General features: G+C 35.7%; 1 pseudogene; it reads right to left on the minus strand.

Moving 5' to 3' along the window:
* Positions 1-8,899: 8,899 nt before the first annotated feature.
* LOC143407902 (zinc finger protein 384 pseudogene) lies at positions 8,900-10,344 on the minus strand (annotated as a pseudogene).
* Positions 10,345-18,395: the final 8,051 nt, after the last annotated feature.

Raw genomic sequence — 18,395 nt, forward strand, 5'->3', positions numbered from 1 at the left:
TATATATATAATTTATATATATATATAAATTATAAAGGCAATGAGCCATTTAATAGGTACCTATTTTGTCTTGAACACTGTTTTTTTTAAAGAAACTCAACAGACAGTTCATACAACAGACATAGAAACCAAATTCCAGAGAAATGAGTCAGTTGGCTGAGATTAATAATTCCTAATACTATACAATGAGAGAAGGAAAGTATCAAATGAGGTGAACTGATTCTGAAATCGATAAATTTATTTTGAGACACTGCTTTTCTAGTAAATGTATTCCATAACACAAAATTATGAAAATAATGATACAATAAAAATAATATTTCAACCAAGTTAGGCAAAAATAATTGAGATCAGTGAAGAGAACTAAAAGGTAATACTTATAATTGTATTTAAATGTGGATGAACATAATAATCATGAAGTGGGTAATAATAATACTGATCACTTGCACTTATTAGGGAATATACATTTAAATTCTTAGCTTTCACTTTAGGAATAACATTCATCACCAACAGAAAGTGATGCTGAAATATTTCACACTTTCAAGATCCTATCAATTATTTTATAGATGTTTATTTCTTAAGTACTTACTTATAGATATTATAAGATTCTTTGAGATTATTACAGCTTTTCCTCTAACAAAATTCGTTTTTGTCAAGATTCAGCATACTGCACTCTATGTAAGAAAAATAATCTAAAGTAATATACTTCAAGTCAAAACCAGCCAAATGTATTTTATTTAAAATTAAATGTTCTTTTATTATAGGAAAAAAGTAATATCCCATAAATTGTCAAAATTTCTCTTCTGAAAATGGTTAAAATATTACAGTGGCAATGATATGAAACTAATAATAATGAAATTGCATGAAAGGGATCTATGAATTCATGCATTTTCCACCAGAATCTATCACTTTTGATAGCATTTTAGGAACAGTATCTAAAGTAATTTCACACTCTGATGCACAGTTTCTTACCACATTTGTAAATTGCCTTATAAGACAATATAATGAAGAAGGAAACATAAATAGCTAAATCATTTATAAAGACAGAAAATGTTTTAGTCACTACTAAACAACGTACATGATTATTGCTTAGATGTAACAAAATTAGAAATAACCCCAGGTTTTATGTCAAGTGGTAGTATGAATTCTGAAATGATATACTTCCTACTTCTTATTATTATAAATGTTGCTTGTATTATTTTGTATTAATAATCTAAAGTATGAGTCTCTAAGGGTTTTTTAATATAGGTCATAATTTAAGCTAACCTTTCATGACCGTGATTGGTTATTCATTTTGCTTCAAATTATATTTAACACTTTAAAGAAGAAGAACATACCAGGCTAGAAATAACATTTTTATTCATATTGTTAAAATCTATATTTCGTATTGCATAGGAATTACAGAATCCATGTGCAGTGAACAATAATTGTTTTTATTGTGCTAGAACTAGATTCTGGATATTATTCAAAACACATAAAACAAAAGCCTCTCTACCTTTAACATTGACATATTATTAGACTTAAGCCTATTTGATAAACACATAACTAATTATAATTTTGGTGAATATGTGAATAGAGATTCAAACAATAATGAAATATTTACTTGATATATACAATCTAAAGTAATTCATTTTCTGTTTTATTTGCCTAATGGAAGCTTCTGCTAAGAAAAGAAAGTATTTCATACAAAGAAATTGTGGTAAATACTCATTTGCTTTTGACCTTAAAATTTTAAAACAGATTAGAAGAGGTATGTAGAAGATGCATGATAAATGTAAAAATTTTTATTAATTTAATCTAGAGGATTTTTAAGATTTTGCTCAAAATATTTGTGTCATAGGAGATTTGACATGTTTGTCTTTAGTTTAAAAAAATAATTCGCTGTATACCGAGAGATTTAAGAAATAAGATAATTGATTCAAGTGAATATTGACCTAAACTCACTAAAATGCTATAAATAACCACAGAACTACTTATCTTAATTTGGATTATAAGACATTTACTTCCATTTTAACTTTTTTGTTTTTTCAATTGTAAGTAAAATGTTAGAAAAACAATAAAAAGATTATAAGAAGGCAAGAATTTTAGTTCTTTCTCTTCAGTAATAAATTTTATAGAGGCAATTTATCTAGGTTTCCAGATCTAATTTCCTTAATTTCTCCACTGGACTTATTAAAACAAATAATATCAGAGTTCATTTATTATTTAAATTCTGTAATTTAGTTGTTAAGCTATAAACTTCATAGTAATTCTTAAGGCTACTCTCTTAGAAATTTAAAAGTACAAACTACCTTTATTTAGTATTTAACTCATACATTTCCTCTGGAAAAAAATGTGAGTACCTGGAAAAAAATAAAATCAAACAAAAGCATTTGTTTCAAAATTGCAGCCATATTTTAGCAAGCATACTTTACTTCTCCTTTAGGAGAGTAAATATAAGCACATATTTAACTTGGAATCAAATTTATACAACTACAGACTGTTATAGTTTGGATATGAGGTGTCCCCCAAAACCTCATGCATGAGACAATGTAAGAAAACTTAGAAGTGAATTGATTGAGTTATGACAGACTTAACCAATCAGTGAGATTAACTGGTGGTAACTGTAGGCAGGCAAAGGCAGCTGGAGGTGACTTTGGGGATGTATTTTATTGTGAAATCTCTCTCTCTCTCTTTCTCTCTCCCCCCCCCGCCCCGCCTCCTTCCTTGTACCATGTTCCCTTCTATTTTCCTCTGCCATCAAATTCTTCCATGATATTCTGTCTCACCTCAGACCCCAAGTAACAGAGTTGGTCATCTTTGGACTGAGAACTCTGAAACCGTGAGACTCCAAATAACATTTTCTCTTCTAGTTTTTCTTGTCAGGTCTTTTTATGCAAAATGCATAAGCTGACTAAAACAAACTTTAACTTACCCATTCATTATTTCATCAAGGCAACAACAACAGTGCTACTCACTGTGCTCATCTCTGAAGATTATAGAGGAAAAAAAGTAGGAAAATATATTTTAAAGTATATATGATAATTATATCACTCTTGGGAATTGTGTTAAATTAGGTTTGGAGGACCTCAGCTGACAGAAGAACTAAGTTTCTTTCAGATATACTTTAATGTTCCTCCAGAGAAATATTCATATGTTCATTCTTGTAACCTGTGTTATGTATGCTACCTGACAAAAGTAAATTATGATTGCAGATGGAATTAAGGTTATTAATCTTAGGACATTAAAATACTTGGATTATCCTGAGATTTATTACCAATGTGTCAAACTGATGTTCATTATGTGTTATAAGTAAACATGCTACTATTCCTACCAAAAAGAATCTTCAGCATAATAAAAGTATCAAATAGTAATTGATATAAAAATGATCAAAGTGCTTTGGTTATACAAAGAAATAAGTAGACATTCTAAATACAAAGATATAGGAATTTGCCACTATATTTGTATAATTTTATATAGATGAATAACAAAGGTATTTATAAGGAGCTATTTTTTATTAATCATAAAATTATCTATCTCCTTTGGAAAAAACAGATTATTCATATATTTGAAAATTATTTATATAGTTAAGAAGCCCTTCTATACTTCTGCTTCCCCAATTCCTCTTATATATCTACCTTCTAATTACTGATAGATATCTTTAAAGGGCCTATAAATTAAGAATTTATCTTCTCTAGAAAGCTTTCCTATTTCATTTTCTGAGTAAACACTGAAGTATCTAGACACCATTTAGCCAATGAAATGTTCTTTATGTTCTAGGAACCCCATCCTGTACCATCAGACATGGCATTAGTAGCCATTTCTTAACTATTAATCCAGAGACTCTAGCACAAACTATTTCTAGAACAAATCACTCAGGGACAGATTACAGCAGTTGAACACATTAAATAATGTATGTTTCATTGTAGAATACTCTGAAATATTTTATGGATGCTATCTGTGTCAACATCTTCAAGTTGTGGTAGGTTCCATTTGGCACTCTGTTAGGTACTCAGGAATCAGAAAGCAGGGACGGCATCAGGAATTGTAAACTGTGTTACAGAGACCAAGATCCATATACCTACTACTGTCTTTTCTTTTCTCCTATCACAAAGTAACAACCCTCAAGTAGTTGGGAAATCTGGACTGAATCTCATTGCAGGAAGTAGATGGAATCTGATATCAATGGCTTATCACACCAAGCCCAAATTAATGAATGTGCTGTATCATATCAAATTTCATTAGCAGTAAACTTTTTAGTTTTATGGTCCTGGAGACCAAGCCCAGACCTCACCAATGATTGGTAAGTAGTCTATCACTAAGCTACATTCCCAGACAAGCAATAAACTTTTAGGATAATACAATACACAGATCTTAAGTGTTGTGTTAGTCACCTTTTCATTACAGTGACCAAAGTACATGACAAGAACAATTTATACATGGATAAACTTATTTTTGTTCATGGTTTCAGAGGTCCATCTCTACATTCATCTGGTTCCTTTGCTCTGTGCCCCAAATAAAGAAGAACATTATGGTAGAATTATGTTGTGCAGGAAAGTTGCTCAATTCATGGCAGTCAGAGAGAGGAGAGAGAGACAGCAAGGAGACAGAGACTAAATATAATCCCTCAGGGGATGCACTCAGTGACCTACTTAATCTAACAATGCCTGATCTACACCCAGTAGTTTATTCAAATTATAAATCTTTTGAATGGATTGATCTGATGATGAGGTTATAGCCCTCATAATATATTTCACCTCTGAACATTTCTTCATTTCCTAACATGAACTATTAAGGAATATCTCATATACAAACTATAACATTCTGCCCCTGGCTCCCAAAAGTTCATGTCATCTCACAATATAAATTTTATTCAATTCATCTCCAATAGTCTCCATAATCTTAATAGTTCCAGCAGTATTCAAAAGTCCAAGTTTAAAGTCTCTTCTGAACCTGAAGGCAAACTCCTAGCTCTGAGCAACTGTAAAAATCAAAAGCAAGTTATATACACACAATTTAAAATGGCATGAGTAAACATACCCATTTTAAAGGGGAGGAATGGGACACAGAAAGACGGAATGGGACCAAAACAAGACTAAAACCCAAATGAGCAAACAAGTCTGTAGCTCCACATCAAGTATCTGAGGCACACGGTGGGGACATGTGAGTTCCAAATGACTTGGGAAGCCCCACCCCTTTGGACTTGGTGGTTGCAGCCCACGAAGCCTCTCTCATTAGGCTGGCTCAGTTTCTGCCCTGAAGCCTTTCTTGGCAGATGTTTCACACTACTAACATCTATTAATTACTGAGATCTCCATTCCAACTTCTCTTTCACTCACCGTAGGGCTTCCTGCAGGGCTTACAATACCACTATACTTTTTGTGACCTCACAGTCCTCCTTTACAATTCCAAGGGAAGCCTAAATGACCCCTTAACTCCAGAATCTTGCATTCCTACAAAATATACCATATAGATGATGCCAATTCTGCCATTAGTTGAAGCATTAGACAGGCCCCCTTTGGCCCCTGCCACAGTTGATCTCTGAATTCCTGGGTGACTGATCATAGTGAAATAAATTCTGGGGAAATAACTTCTTAGCACCATGTGTGAGCAGGGTACCCCAAGGTCTCTTTTCAAAAGAATTTTCACTTTTACACCCTACAACTTGCCATGGTTGTGGTTTTTCAGATTCCAGAGCTGCTGTCAAAGCATCTTTCCTATTGCCTCTGGGCAAAGTACTTATATCTTTTTAGTGGTGATGAATCTCAACAACTATGCCTTTGATGGTTCCAATTTTACACCTGCTTCTTCTCTGGCTAAAATGAAAGTTTTCTACAAACTTTCTCTCTGCTTTTTTCTCATGATTCTGAAAGTAAACCTGGATAAAAGCCATGGGCAATACCTAGGCCATTGCCTGAATGCTCTGCTGCAGATAATTAGTCCATCACCTGTCAATTTAATCTCACAGAAAATCTCAGTATTTGGCTAAAATGTAGACAAATTCTTTGTATGTATGGCCACTAGGCAAATTTTGATAGAGGCCTCATTCCCTTCTGAAACTGTATGAGCATAGTATTTTATGATATGCATTCCTATGAGCAACATATTCTTTTTATCTCCCACCAGTATTACCCATTAAGTTCTGCTTACGGGCTGGGGATGTGGCTCAAGTGGTAGAGCACCACATACAAACAAAGATGTTGTGTCCGCCAAAAACTAAAAAATAAATATTAAAATTCTCTCTCTCTCTCTCTCTCTCTCTCTCTCTCTCTCTATCTTTCTCTCTTTAAAAAAAAAAAAGTTTTGCTTACAACATTCTAAGACTTCTCCAGCCTTTATCCCCAAATTTTTCTAAATTCATTCCTCAAACCAATTTCAAATGCTTCCAAACCACATATATAACAATAGCAGTGACCCTACTTAATTTCAATTTGTGTTAGTCAGTGTTTCATAACTGTGATCAAAGTACTTGACAAGAACAACTTAGACATTGAAAACTGTATTTTGGCTCATGGTTTCAGAGGTTTCATTCCATGGTCACCCAACTTTATTGCTCTGTGTTTAATGTGAGTTGAACATCATGATTGAAGGGCATGCTACTTGAAAGCTGCTTAGTTTATGGCAGCCAGGAATTTGGAGTGGGGGAAGGTGGGGGAGAGAAAGAAAGAGAAGGAGAAAGAAGAGAGAAGATGGGCTGGTGACAAATATAGTCAAAGACCATTCTTGGACCTAAGACCTACTTCCTCCAGCCATGTTATAACCCAGTAGTCCATACAGTTGTTTATGGATTAGTGCACTGATGTGGTCAGAGTGATAACTATTGCCTAAAACTGTGAACCTTGCTTTTCTGGGGATTATGCTTTCAGAGCATGAGTTTTTTTTTTTTTTTTGTTTGTTTTTTAATATTTACTTTTTTGTTGTAGTTGGGCACAATAACTTTATTTTATTTATTTTTATGTGGTGCTGAGGATCGAACCCAGGCCTCACACATGCTAGGCAAGAGTTCTATTGCTGAGTTGCAAACTTTTGAAGGGACATTATAGACCAAAATCACAACACTGGATGGCTATACTATATATGTATAATAAATTATTGTTATCTATAGATAATAATAATTTAGTATACATTTCAAAAAGTTTAAAACAAGAATTTTTGAAAGTTTCACAATAAAGAAATAATAAATGGGGATATAAACATGTTTAACTTGATATAAACATTACACGATACATACACATATCAAATCATCTGATGGTATCCCATTAATATGTGTGATTTTTATGTTTTTTAATATATCAACCAAAAATAAACTAAAAAATAAATAAAAAACATAAAAGCATAAAAAATAAATAAACTTAACTAAAGAAAAGCATTTCCTATGATTGCCTATACTCTTGGGAATTCCATTAAATTTTCAAGTCAACTTTTATATCTACCAAAAAAAAATCATTGAGATTTGATTTTGTTTAGAATGTAAAGAATAATTTGAGGAAAACTTGCATCTTATCAATACTGAGTCATTGAGTACATGACTATGCTATATCTTCATTTTTATTTAGATCTTCTTTTATTCATTTTATATTAGTTATAGTTTATTGTGTTGAGGTTTTATCTCTTTTTTTATGAAAATTCCCAGAGGTAATGCATTTACAAACATAGAAATGGTTACAACAAAGATGGGCATGATGATTGGGTATATATATATACACACTATTTATATATATATATATATATATATATATATATATATATATATATAATATATATATATAAATATATATAAATAGTGTCTATATAAATAGTGTATATGTATAGTGTGTATGTATATATATACACACACATACATTTATTTATACATAAATATACATTTATACACAAATCCATGTCTGGCATCTGACCATTGCACCTAGGTAGCTAAGTCCAGTCCTTGTATTTACCCTGAATACTCCCTTCTCTGCAACACATTTATTCTGGGATTTCGTAGAGAACACAAAGTTCTCATAGCCCCTTGGGGGATGACATAGGGAGACAGAGGGCCTTGGTTGGCAGAGAAGGGGAAGAAAGGTTCTGAGGAAAACCATAATCCACACTTCTAAGCCACCCTTGATTACCTGGAGAATCTCTGGCTCCTTGGGGACCACATCTCAGCCTTTGCCCCCTTGCAAATAAAAGGAGGTCTAATCCCCACCCAAATCGTCTTCTACCAGCAGTAGGTAGAAAGTAAAGTGAGACCATGTAGGAGAATAAAATGACTTTCAGGGGTTGGGGCATGAAAAACTAACAAACAAAACACCTCTATTCTTTTACAGGCAAACATAGGACAGGAGGCGGTTGTATTTGGAGCTTCCTTCTTTTTGTTATCTGAGATAACCTAGTCTTCTAGTCTTCTTTCACCCTGAACTTTGAGGATGAGGGAGAGAATAAGTGCCCACATAAGACAAGTTTCTGGAGGTCACAGCAAATCCTTCTCTTGAGCTCCAACCCAAATTTTAAAAGCTTTGCTTGGGAGGAGGGCTGCTGGTTGACACAATGAGCTCAGTGTCCTTTGTGATTCAGGAGGGCTGATGTTCCTTTGAAGAAGAGTTGAAAATAATGATGGTGTCCTGTAAAGGAAAACTGTGCCTGAGGCCTAAAGAGATGGTGACAATTCTTGTCACTGAAGAAAAGGACTTTCCCCAAGAGGAGGTGGTGAGAGAAGAGACCAGCACTTTTTTCTCTTGTTCCCAATGGGTGGCAGCATAGATCTGGCTAGGAGTTCCACCTGGATGGTGCTGGTGGTGACAGTGAGGCAGATGTACTTATGACGCTCCACATTCTTACAGGGGTCAGGTCAAAGAAACACTGCTGTCCCCTCCACCCCCATGCTGGTTGTCCCAGGGCACTGGAAGAGTGGTGACTGTGGCTGCTGTTGCTGCTGCTGTGATGCCTAGGAGTCTTGGGCTTGTGTGTGGGCCTGGACCACTGCCACCACTGCTGTTGCTGCTGCCTGTACTCATTGCTGGAGATGAGGAGGGTTGTGTTTGCGCATATATTTCATAAGGTATGTTTCTGATGAATATGCCCGAATACAGATAGTGCACGTGTCTAACTTGACGTGCTTCACCGTATGCATAGACAGGTGCACCTCTAGTGAATCTGGTTCTGTATACACCTGATGACAGTTGCAGCACTTGAAGGGTTTATCTTTCTTGTGCTGCCATCTGTGGGACTGCAGACTGGAGAGTTGTGTGAAGGCTTTCTCACAGCCTGGGTGTGCACATTTGTATGGTCCATCACTGGTGTGGATTCGTGTGTGCTGCTGGAAGTGGGAGAGCTGGTGAAAGGCCTTCTGGAGATCAGAACAGTTGTTATTGGGACCCAAGTGGATATGGAGGTTCTGGGCCAGGTAGGAGGTGTTGGCAAAGGTCTTAAAACAGGGCAGGCAGTTATGGGGCTTGATGGTCTCCATGCGCACTTTGGAGCAAATATGGGTGTGTTGCTGAAGATGGGAAAGCTGGTGGAAGTATGTGTCACAGAAGTTACAACTATAGGGCTTAGCCCCTATGTGTATATGGATGTGCTGGGCCAGGTAGGAACTGTTGGAGAAGGTCTTGGAACAATGTGGGCACTTGAGGTGCTTGGTCTGGGTGTGTGACTTTGAGTGGATCTGCATCTCCAACTTTGAATGTCAGTGAGCACATCCAGCACCTGTTGGTCTTGCCATCTTTCTGACAGTCATCATCAACCTCAGAAGAGAAGACACAAAGCTCATTCATCTCAAGCAGCCCTGGTTCCAGCATCCACTTCTTCTTGTGGCACCTCCCAAGGCAGATGCCTATTGCCACCTCCATCACCATCTCCGCCTCCTTCCTTGGTTAAGGTTGGTGCTACCTTCTTGGATAGGTCAGGGACCACCTTGCAGGGCTTGTGAGCCAGAGGGAAGAGCTGAGACACTCATAGGAGCCAAAATGGAAAAGGTCTGAGCTGATGAGGCTGTGGTCACAAGAGAGCCTGAGGGGGATGTGATTGCCAAACCAGGACCCCTTGATTGACTCCCTTCTCTGCTCTACCTCTGAGAACAGGGGAGTCAGCAGTCAGCAGTCCTGTAGACAGCACAGGGACCACCATGACATTCTGGGTAATGGATGCTTGGGTGTATGGGGTCAGCTGGTCTGACTTGGACTCTGCATTCATGCTAATGCCTGAGGGCAGGGACACTGAGGCATGCACTGTTAGCAAGGTGGGGTAATAAGGTGGAGCCAGCTCACAGCCCTTCTCTGGCAGCAACTGATCCTTCATTAGGTTGATGAGTATTGTGTTCTCACTTTATCCTGAGACTGTGGGGATAGAAGGCCTGGAGTATGGATTCGAATTGAAGTGAGATTCTTGCATTCTACTCCCTCGATATCTTCCTCCTGTCATCTTATTCTTTCTCCTTTCCAGGGCTGCGGAACTTTCCAGAAGTGGTGCTGCAGCTCCTGCTCCCTGGAACCCCAATTCCTATGTGCCCCCCTCTCTCACTCCATCTCTCTCCCGCCCTCAGGCACAGAGAAGAGTCACTGTGCATAAGGTGAGGTTTTATCTTTGTCAAATGTATTCATTGGAACAACATATTTGTTCTATAATTTTTTTCAAAGTTGTTTTACTTAATCTGTTGGTAACAATAATCAAAAGTACAGCTGATAGTATATACTGTACTTTTAACCTGCAATATTCTTGATCTACTTAGTAGTTTTAATTGTTATTTTGTGGATAGATTCCTTATGCATGTTAATCCCTTAGAGGTTTACATTTTATGTTTCATTTGCTTTATGGCACTGACTATGAACTGTGATATAATGATTAAAAGAATGTGTGAGAGAATAAGTCTTTGGCATGCTTCCTATTTTAGAGTAATAATATCCACTTTCACCACAGGGTATCATGCTAACTATGGATTTTTTAGTATATACTCTATATCAGGTGTAGACATTTTTTATGTTTCTAGTTGCAGAGGGATTTTAATCATAACTGGGTATAAGATACTGTCAAATGTTTTTCTGCTTCTATTGTCATATGTTTATTTTTTGATTTTTAGACTGTTAGTAGGATGAATTACATCATCTAATTTTAGAAGTTTAGATAAATCTTACAGTGTTGAGTTAAATAGCAAGTTTTTTAACACTATATCTTTTAAATAACAAATTAGATTTTTTAAAATTTTATTTGAGGGACTTATGTAGTTTTCTTATAATCTCTTCATCATTACTCATTATTCAGAGATTTCCTCTTATAAAATGATTTGGAAAGAATTTCCTACCTATGTGTTCTAAAATCGTTTGGGTAAAATTGATCCTAGTTCAACTTTAGCCATATTTTTTTTTCCTGTTTATATTTGTCACAGTATGGAATGTGTTGGATTTTGATCAGCGAAATGAGGAATAAGATGGGTATATCACAAACAATCAATTGTAGAAGGGATGTTTTAAGTAAGGCAAAAGTGACAGAGTATGACTGAATTTCACACAACTTCAGCTTAAAAGTGGCTTGATAGGAAAGTAATTTATGACAAATGATATGTGTGTGAATAAATGCTGACAACAAATTCTCCACATTTGTGAACTTTCCAAACAGTAACTGCTGAAAACAGTTGTTTCCTATTTCATTTTCCTTCCTTCTTCTCCAACAGCATGGCTATCACACCCCTTGATATATTCCTAGAGATCACTGATGAACACTAGCAGTATGATGGCATCATTTATCAAACAAGCACTAAGCTGTAATCTGTCTTCATCTTGAGATAATTCCATTGGGCAGATTTGGACTTCCTTTGCCCATAGTTTAGAAGAAGTATTCAAGAATTTTTTTTAAATCCCCTTTTATTATTAATTCTTTTGTCTTTTTGGTGTTCAACAGCATGGGCTCCGCCTAGACTCACAATTTTTATTTATTTGAGTAAAACAATTTGCTAGTATTAGATATAGATCATATTTTGGGATGTGACAAGAAGTAAAGTTTAACATTTGTAGAGAGAGCTGGTGTTCTACTGAGTTTTTGGAAATATGCTAAGGGCAGTTGCTTTAGGTGAGCAACCCAGGCAGAATGCTGTAGGAGGGCACCTGACCACTATTCCACCAGTGTGCATGCTGCAACAATGAGGCTTCTACCCAAATTAACAAAAGCTTTATACCATTTCTGGGGAGGCTGAAGTGTTTCAACTCTGATTGCTGGGTTAGGAGAAAGGGATAACTGGAGGTCCAAGACTTAACTGTTCATTGCTTTTGATCATATCAGTAGTGGGGTTAAATTTTTCCCTTTCATGGGGCTTGAAAGCCCCACAATTAAAGAATCAAGACAAGACAATTCCTTAGATTCTAATGCCTGGTCTCCACCAGACTGTTGTAGACTGTCAGAGTCAGAGGAGCACTGCAAAACTTCTATCACTCTCTACGATTTTCCCCTGGTATTCTTTAGCTCAGTTGGCTTTGTTTATGGGTTACTGGGTCACTCATTTTCTTGAGCTTGATATACTCAAACTTTAGTTCTGATATTGGAATGAACTTTTATATCATTCTCAGAAAAACAAAGAAAGATGATGTATGTTTGTTTAAATGTTAAATTTCCCCTGCCCCCATAATATAAAATATTGAGGATTTGTGTTAAAATACATAGCATCATAACACAGAGGAAGAAACTACCATGGAATGTTTGAAATAACTAATTATCTCTTATAATCAAAAACGTTACAGTAACATCACAGGGGACCTTATATATACATCACACGAAACCCTGAGATAGTCATTGCCATTTTTTAAGAGAAAGTGTTTTAAACATAATGGCTTTTTTTCTACAAAAACCATTTATGATACCTAGCAGTCTAGAGTAACCATTAAGTTTTATACTGTTGAGTATGATTTTATTACATTTTGAATGAATATTTGGCCAGAACATAGAACCCAATATTTTCTTCAAATGGCCATTTTTGCTGGGGAAGTTAGTCATCAACTTCTTTAAGGTGAGTTACCACTTCATATTCCTTTTGCACACCCTAATGCTTGATAGAAACTGAAATGCCAACATTATTACAAAATCACCTCATAGAAGCCTCGGCTGTACAGTTAGCTATTCACTTAATTATAGCTATCTCAGTAATAGACTCTACTATGTTTCCTAAATAAAACCTTAAGCATGTAGTAGTGTAGGCAGCTTTTGCTCTTACTGTGCAGGGGTTTTCTGTGACCCTATAGATAAACAGTGGGCCTACCTACACCAGAAATGTGATAACATTGCCTAAAATTAGCGTAGATCACTAAGTCATTCCACCGTTAGTACCAAGTGCCTATGCATTGAGAAACACAATATAATTATAAAAACATCTAAGTCATTGTTATTGTTGTCTGTCGGACCGCCCTCCGACAGAGGTTGAGGAGAATCACTAGACCAGCTAGTGAGTGTCTCCAGGCTGAGCGAGAGGGTAAGTGTTGCGACCTGGCCCGCCACCCAGCCTGGCAAAAATCACACGGAGTTGGGAGTTGAGTCAGCCAAGATGGCACAGCAACTCAGTTTATTGTGGAGGAAGAGGACTTATATAGAGAGAGGAGAAGGAGGCGGGGACAAAGGCAGGGGCCAATCAGAGATTGGAGAGTCCCCCAGGTTGGGGTAGCCTAGGCACCCCAGTTGCAGAAACAGAGCCCCGTTACCCCAGTTACAGAAACAATACCCCATTAGGTATGTGTGCCCCGTTGCCGGGGAGATATTCTTTGTGTTTGCGGAAGCCATATCTTGGGGCCGTTCAGGCATGTATATGGAAGCCATTTCTCAAGCTCTAACTGTCATGTACATGGAGAATCACAAAACCAGAATCACAAGACTGGGGATTTCTTTTTCCCCAGCGATTGCACTTCCGTGGTCAGCAGAGGTCCCAACAGTTGTCCTATTTCAACCTATGCTTGCCACAAAAAAAAAAAAAAAAAAAAAAAAAAAAAAAAATATATATATATATATATATATATATATATATATATATATATATATAACAGGCAATAGAAATCAAAGCATGAGCATACACAGCAACTCTGAATAAGTAATACAGAATGGGAAAGTGTGTAAGTTAAGCTGGTACATTAAAAAGTCAGCCACTATTGACTTAAAAAGTAGTTGATTTTTTTCTATAAGAAAGTGTTGCAATATACAAAGTAGTAGGACATAAGAGAAACATTTTTTATTTAAAGAAAAAAACATTTGGAAGGGGTACCAGGGGTTTAACTCAGGGGCACTCAGCCACCGAGCCACACACGCAGCCTTATTTTATGTTTATTTAGAGACAGGGTCTTACTGAGTTCCTTGTGCCACCATGCCTGGTAAAAAATATTTTTAAAGATTTGTTATGCATATGTAAAAATAAAGTACTCACAGGATGTTTATATTTGTATGAATCTAGAAGAGATTTCATCATATCCTTAAAAGAACTTTGTTCAGTGAACCACCATTAAAAAAAAAATGCTTTGCTAGTTCTCATGAAAGGAGAATACATATGCTTATTTCTATCATGATAATATCTCAATAAATGACAATTTCCCTAAATTTTTCTGAGTGTAAACTTTTAAATATTTATAGGAACTCTTTATAAGAAAATTGGTGTATCAAGACTAGAAACCATTTATTTATTTTTCATGATGCATGTTAAAAATTCTATGATTTAACAATTTTTATCCTTACTCATGTTTACCTGATGTGCCAGGATATTAGAAATATATTTAATGAGCCAATGTGATATAACACATGCAAATAATTTTTTATACATTTTGCACTGATTACATTTGCATAACTAATTTATGTCTTATGACCATCCTTAAACTTATACATAATTATCCAGATTTAATGATGAGAATACTGGCACATTTATAAATAACCTTCAGAAAGTAGACAATCTACTTTCAACGAAAGTCTCTGAATCCCAGGCCATCTAATGCCTGGGAACAAGTAAGGTATAGTAAGAGATATCTTGTAGGTTTCCACAAACATGTGGCCCTCATTGAAATGATTTTATGTTTAGGACAAGAGAATTACTTGACATAAGCTTAATTATTGGTGTTTTGGTACATATTTAAATTCTATCAATTACCACTTCTCTTTTTAACCTTTATTCCAAAGGCTAAGAGGAACATTGGAAAGATTACACATAACCAAGACCAAACATAGGACATTTTGCCTGGCCATTAAGTCTTAATCACTCAATAGTATATAACAGAAAATGTCTACTATATTATTTGAACAATATGTGAGCCCATGCGTTTCCACCCCTCTACACAAATTTGACTGTTTGGTTTTGTTTCTCTTTGACAATATTTAAAGTGGATTGGGAAATTTCTAATCCAAACTCATGTCCGAATGTTACTCAGCCTATCTCTAGACTTGTTTAGACTTCTCTAGATTCCTGTGTTGGCTTGTTCTCCCCACACCCTGATCCATTTCATACTACCCACATTATGTTTTACTGAGCCCCCAGAGGCCTCACTTTGGTTGGCTGGGGTGTATTCACTCTTACTTCGGCACAGTAGTGATGATGAGACAGAAAGTGAACTGCTCCTTCATTTCCTTTACAGAATGACTTGAGGACTCAATATGCTTTTAAAACAGAAGGAAAAGTTGACCTAAGCATAGTTAATTCAAAATGCAATAAATGACTTAATTAAAGATGACACTATTTCCACATCTCATTCTTGGGCCCAAGATGGACTTTTACTATTTGTAGCCTAATTCTACCGAGAACTGAATAGGTTTACTTGGTTTAGGATGTTTAGGATATCTACATATATGGATGCATGGATGCCCAGAATACATGGCATCACTGACTGCTAAACACACAGTGAAGTATTTGGTACTCTAAAAAAGAAAAGCCCACTGCATTACTCACATTTTCTCATCCCTAGGGGTATTAATTTTAAATTAATGAAGAATTACAATTTACTACTCAGTTTTTAAGTTTCCCAAACTCAAAAGCATGTGTACATATGTCCTAATACTTTTCATCATGACTTCTCTGGAACTAAGTTGATATTTAATTATAGAATGGGTCTAAAAGTTTCTATGTTAACTTGTGCTATTTCCTTTTGCACAGAATAATCATCCTTACTTGTAAGATGTTTAGAAGGTCTTTTTTTTTTTTTTTCCAGTATTGGGATTAAATCCAGGGCCATAATGCACTCTAGGCAAGCTTTTGTCACTGAGCTATATCACTATCCCTTTGTATTTTATTTTATTTTGAAATAGAAACTTGTTAAGTTGCTCTGTCTGTGCTTTTGTCTTGTGATTTTCCTTCCTCAGCCTCCAGGTAACTAGACGTATAGATATAACACTTATTTTTTCTAGAGTATTTTGTTACTGTATTAATTAAATTATATGAGATTTCTTAATGTCCTAGCTAACAAAATAAACAATTGAATCCAAAGTATTTCTGTTAAAAGTGAAACTTGATATCCAGTATATTTAAATTGAAATATTTTTGTAGAACTATACTATTTTTAGCTTCACATTAAAACATGTTGGTTTTGTTACATAAAGTTTATAGAAAGATATATTTCCTAAACTTTCAGGAATACAGAATGAAACAAAATGAGTTTCAAACTAAAGATCTCTTTTATTTCCTAATTTTCACATTACCATGAGATTTACTAATTAAAATTATTTTTTGAAAACTCCAAATTCTATTGCTTCAAATCCAGTTTTGCCATTTGTCTAATATACAGACATTATAGCCTGAAATTAAATGTTATTATATAGTGACATTATTTAATTTTATTACATATATGACTTGAGACAACTTGAAGACAGCTTGCTGGGGCATCTCCCTAGTGCTACATGAAGGTCTCATATCTCCCGAGTCTGACCCTGACAACCCTTAGGGATACCAAATATTGACCACTATCTATCTCTGTTTCTGATTGACTTGCCCTGATGGTGGAGGACACTCTCATCCAATAAATCTTGAATCTTAAGATGAAATCTCAATCTTATCTGAGGTCCTTAGGAAAGAAGAGACTCATTAATCCCCAGAGTGTGTACCAAGCACTCCCTCCCTCTTTAGAAATGCTTTACCTCAATTTTGTCCATACTCTCTTTCTCTTAAGCAGGGACCCCATTATGAGAGATTCTCAATATAGAGTTCCCGTAGCTTTAAAATTAGACTACCTTCTCTAGACTTTCTCAAGGCACATTTTTTTCTGTACTTCTCTCATCTGGCAGGAAAAAGACCAAAAACCCTGTTTTTTTTTTTTTTTTTTTTTTTTTTAATTGGTTGTTCAAAATATTACAAAGCTCTTGACATCTCGTATTACATATATTAGATTCAAGTGGATTATGAACTCCCATTTTTACCCCAAATACAGATTGCAGAATCACATCGGTTACACATCCACATTTTTACATAATGCCCTATTAGTAACTGTTGTATTCTGCTACCTTTCCTATCCTCTACTATCCCCCCTCCCCTCCCCTCCCCTCCCATCTTCTCTCTCTACCCCATCTACTGTAATTCATTTCCCTCCTTGTTTATTTTCCCCTTCCCCTCACAACTTCTTATATGTAATTTTGTATAACATTGAGGGTCTCCCTCCATTTCCATGCAATTTCCCTTTTCTCTCCCTTTCCCTCCCACCTCATGTCTCTGATTGATGTTGATCTTTGATATAATGAGAGCAGCTAAGAACAGAGCAGGGAGGAAGAGCAGGAGGAAAAGATCAAAAACCCTGTTTTGCTTATTTAGAGTAAAACTACACCTCATCTTTCCTACTTCAGGAATCCAAATTATTTATTTTCTCTAGTGGAGATATTACCCAGAGCAGTAGCAGGCCTGCCTCCCACTTCAAATTGAGGAGTATAATATGAAATTAGGGTCCTGTGAGTATGAAGACCCAAAAGGACAAAGGGAACGTGTAAGAAATTTTGAGAGCACAACGAGCTGGCAAATATCTTACCTGAAGTTCAAATAGTTAATCACAGTTGAGAATAATTTTCCGCATCCAAACATGGACTGATTACCAACTAAGAAAAATTTTAAAAATGTTTAAAATGTGTTTGTAGCTGTGTATAAATTAAGGCTTTGTTTGAGCCATTATAAGGTAGAGAGGCTACATTTCTGGGAACTCCTGGGTGAAATTCCCCTGTTTGAGAAACTCCAGATTATGCTGGCTCGCTGCCTTAGCTCACAGACCTAGGTTCAAATGTACCTGCCCAGAGATGCATGTAAAGTACCAAACCACAAACAACCTGTTTTATCCATTCTTATCCTGTTTTCCTGAAGAAAATTCTCACTGAATTTCTTTGATGTGTTTCACTAGAAATAAAAGCATTCACAGGCTTGTCTCTCTATTAGGATCAGACCCATCAGGTCTCTTCTACTGGTCAAGCCCTCACTTTGAATATATGCATCTCATCTTTTGCATTTATTTTCTAATATTACTTTT

The sequence above is a fragment of the Callospermophilus lateralis genome, chromosome 10 (genome assembly GCF_048772815.1).
Source record: "Callospermophilus lateralis isolate mCalLat2 chromosome 10, mCalLat2.hap1, whole genome shotgun sequence".
Taxonomy (NCBI): domain Eukaryota; kingdom Metazoa; phylum Chordata; class Mammalia; order Rodentia; family Sciuridae; genus Callospermophilus; species Callospermophilus lateralis.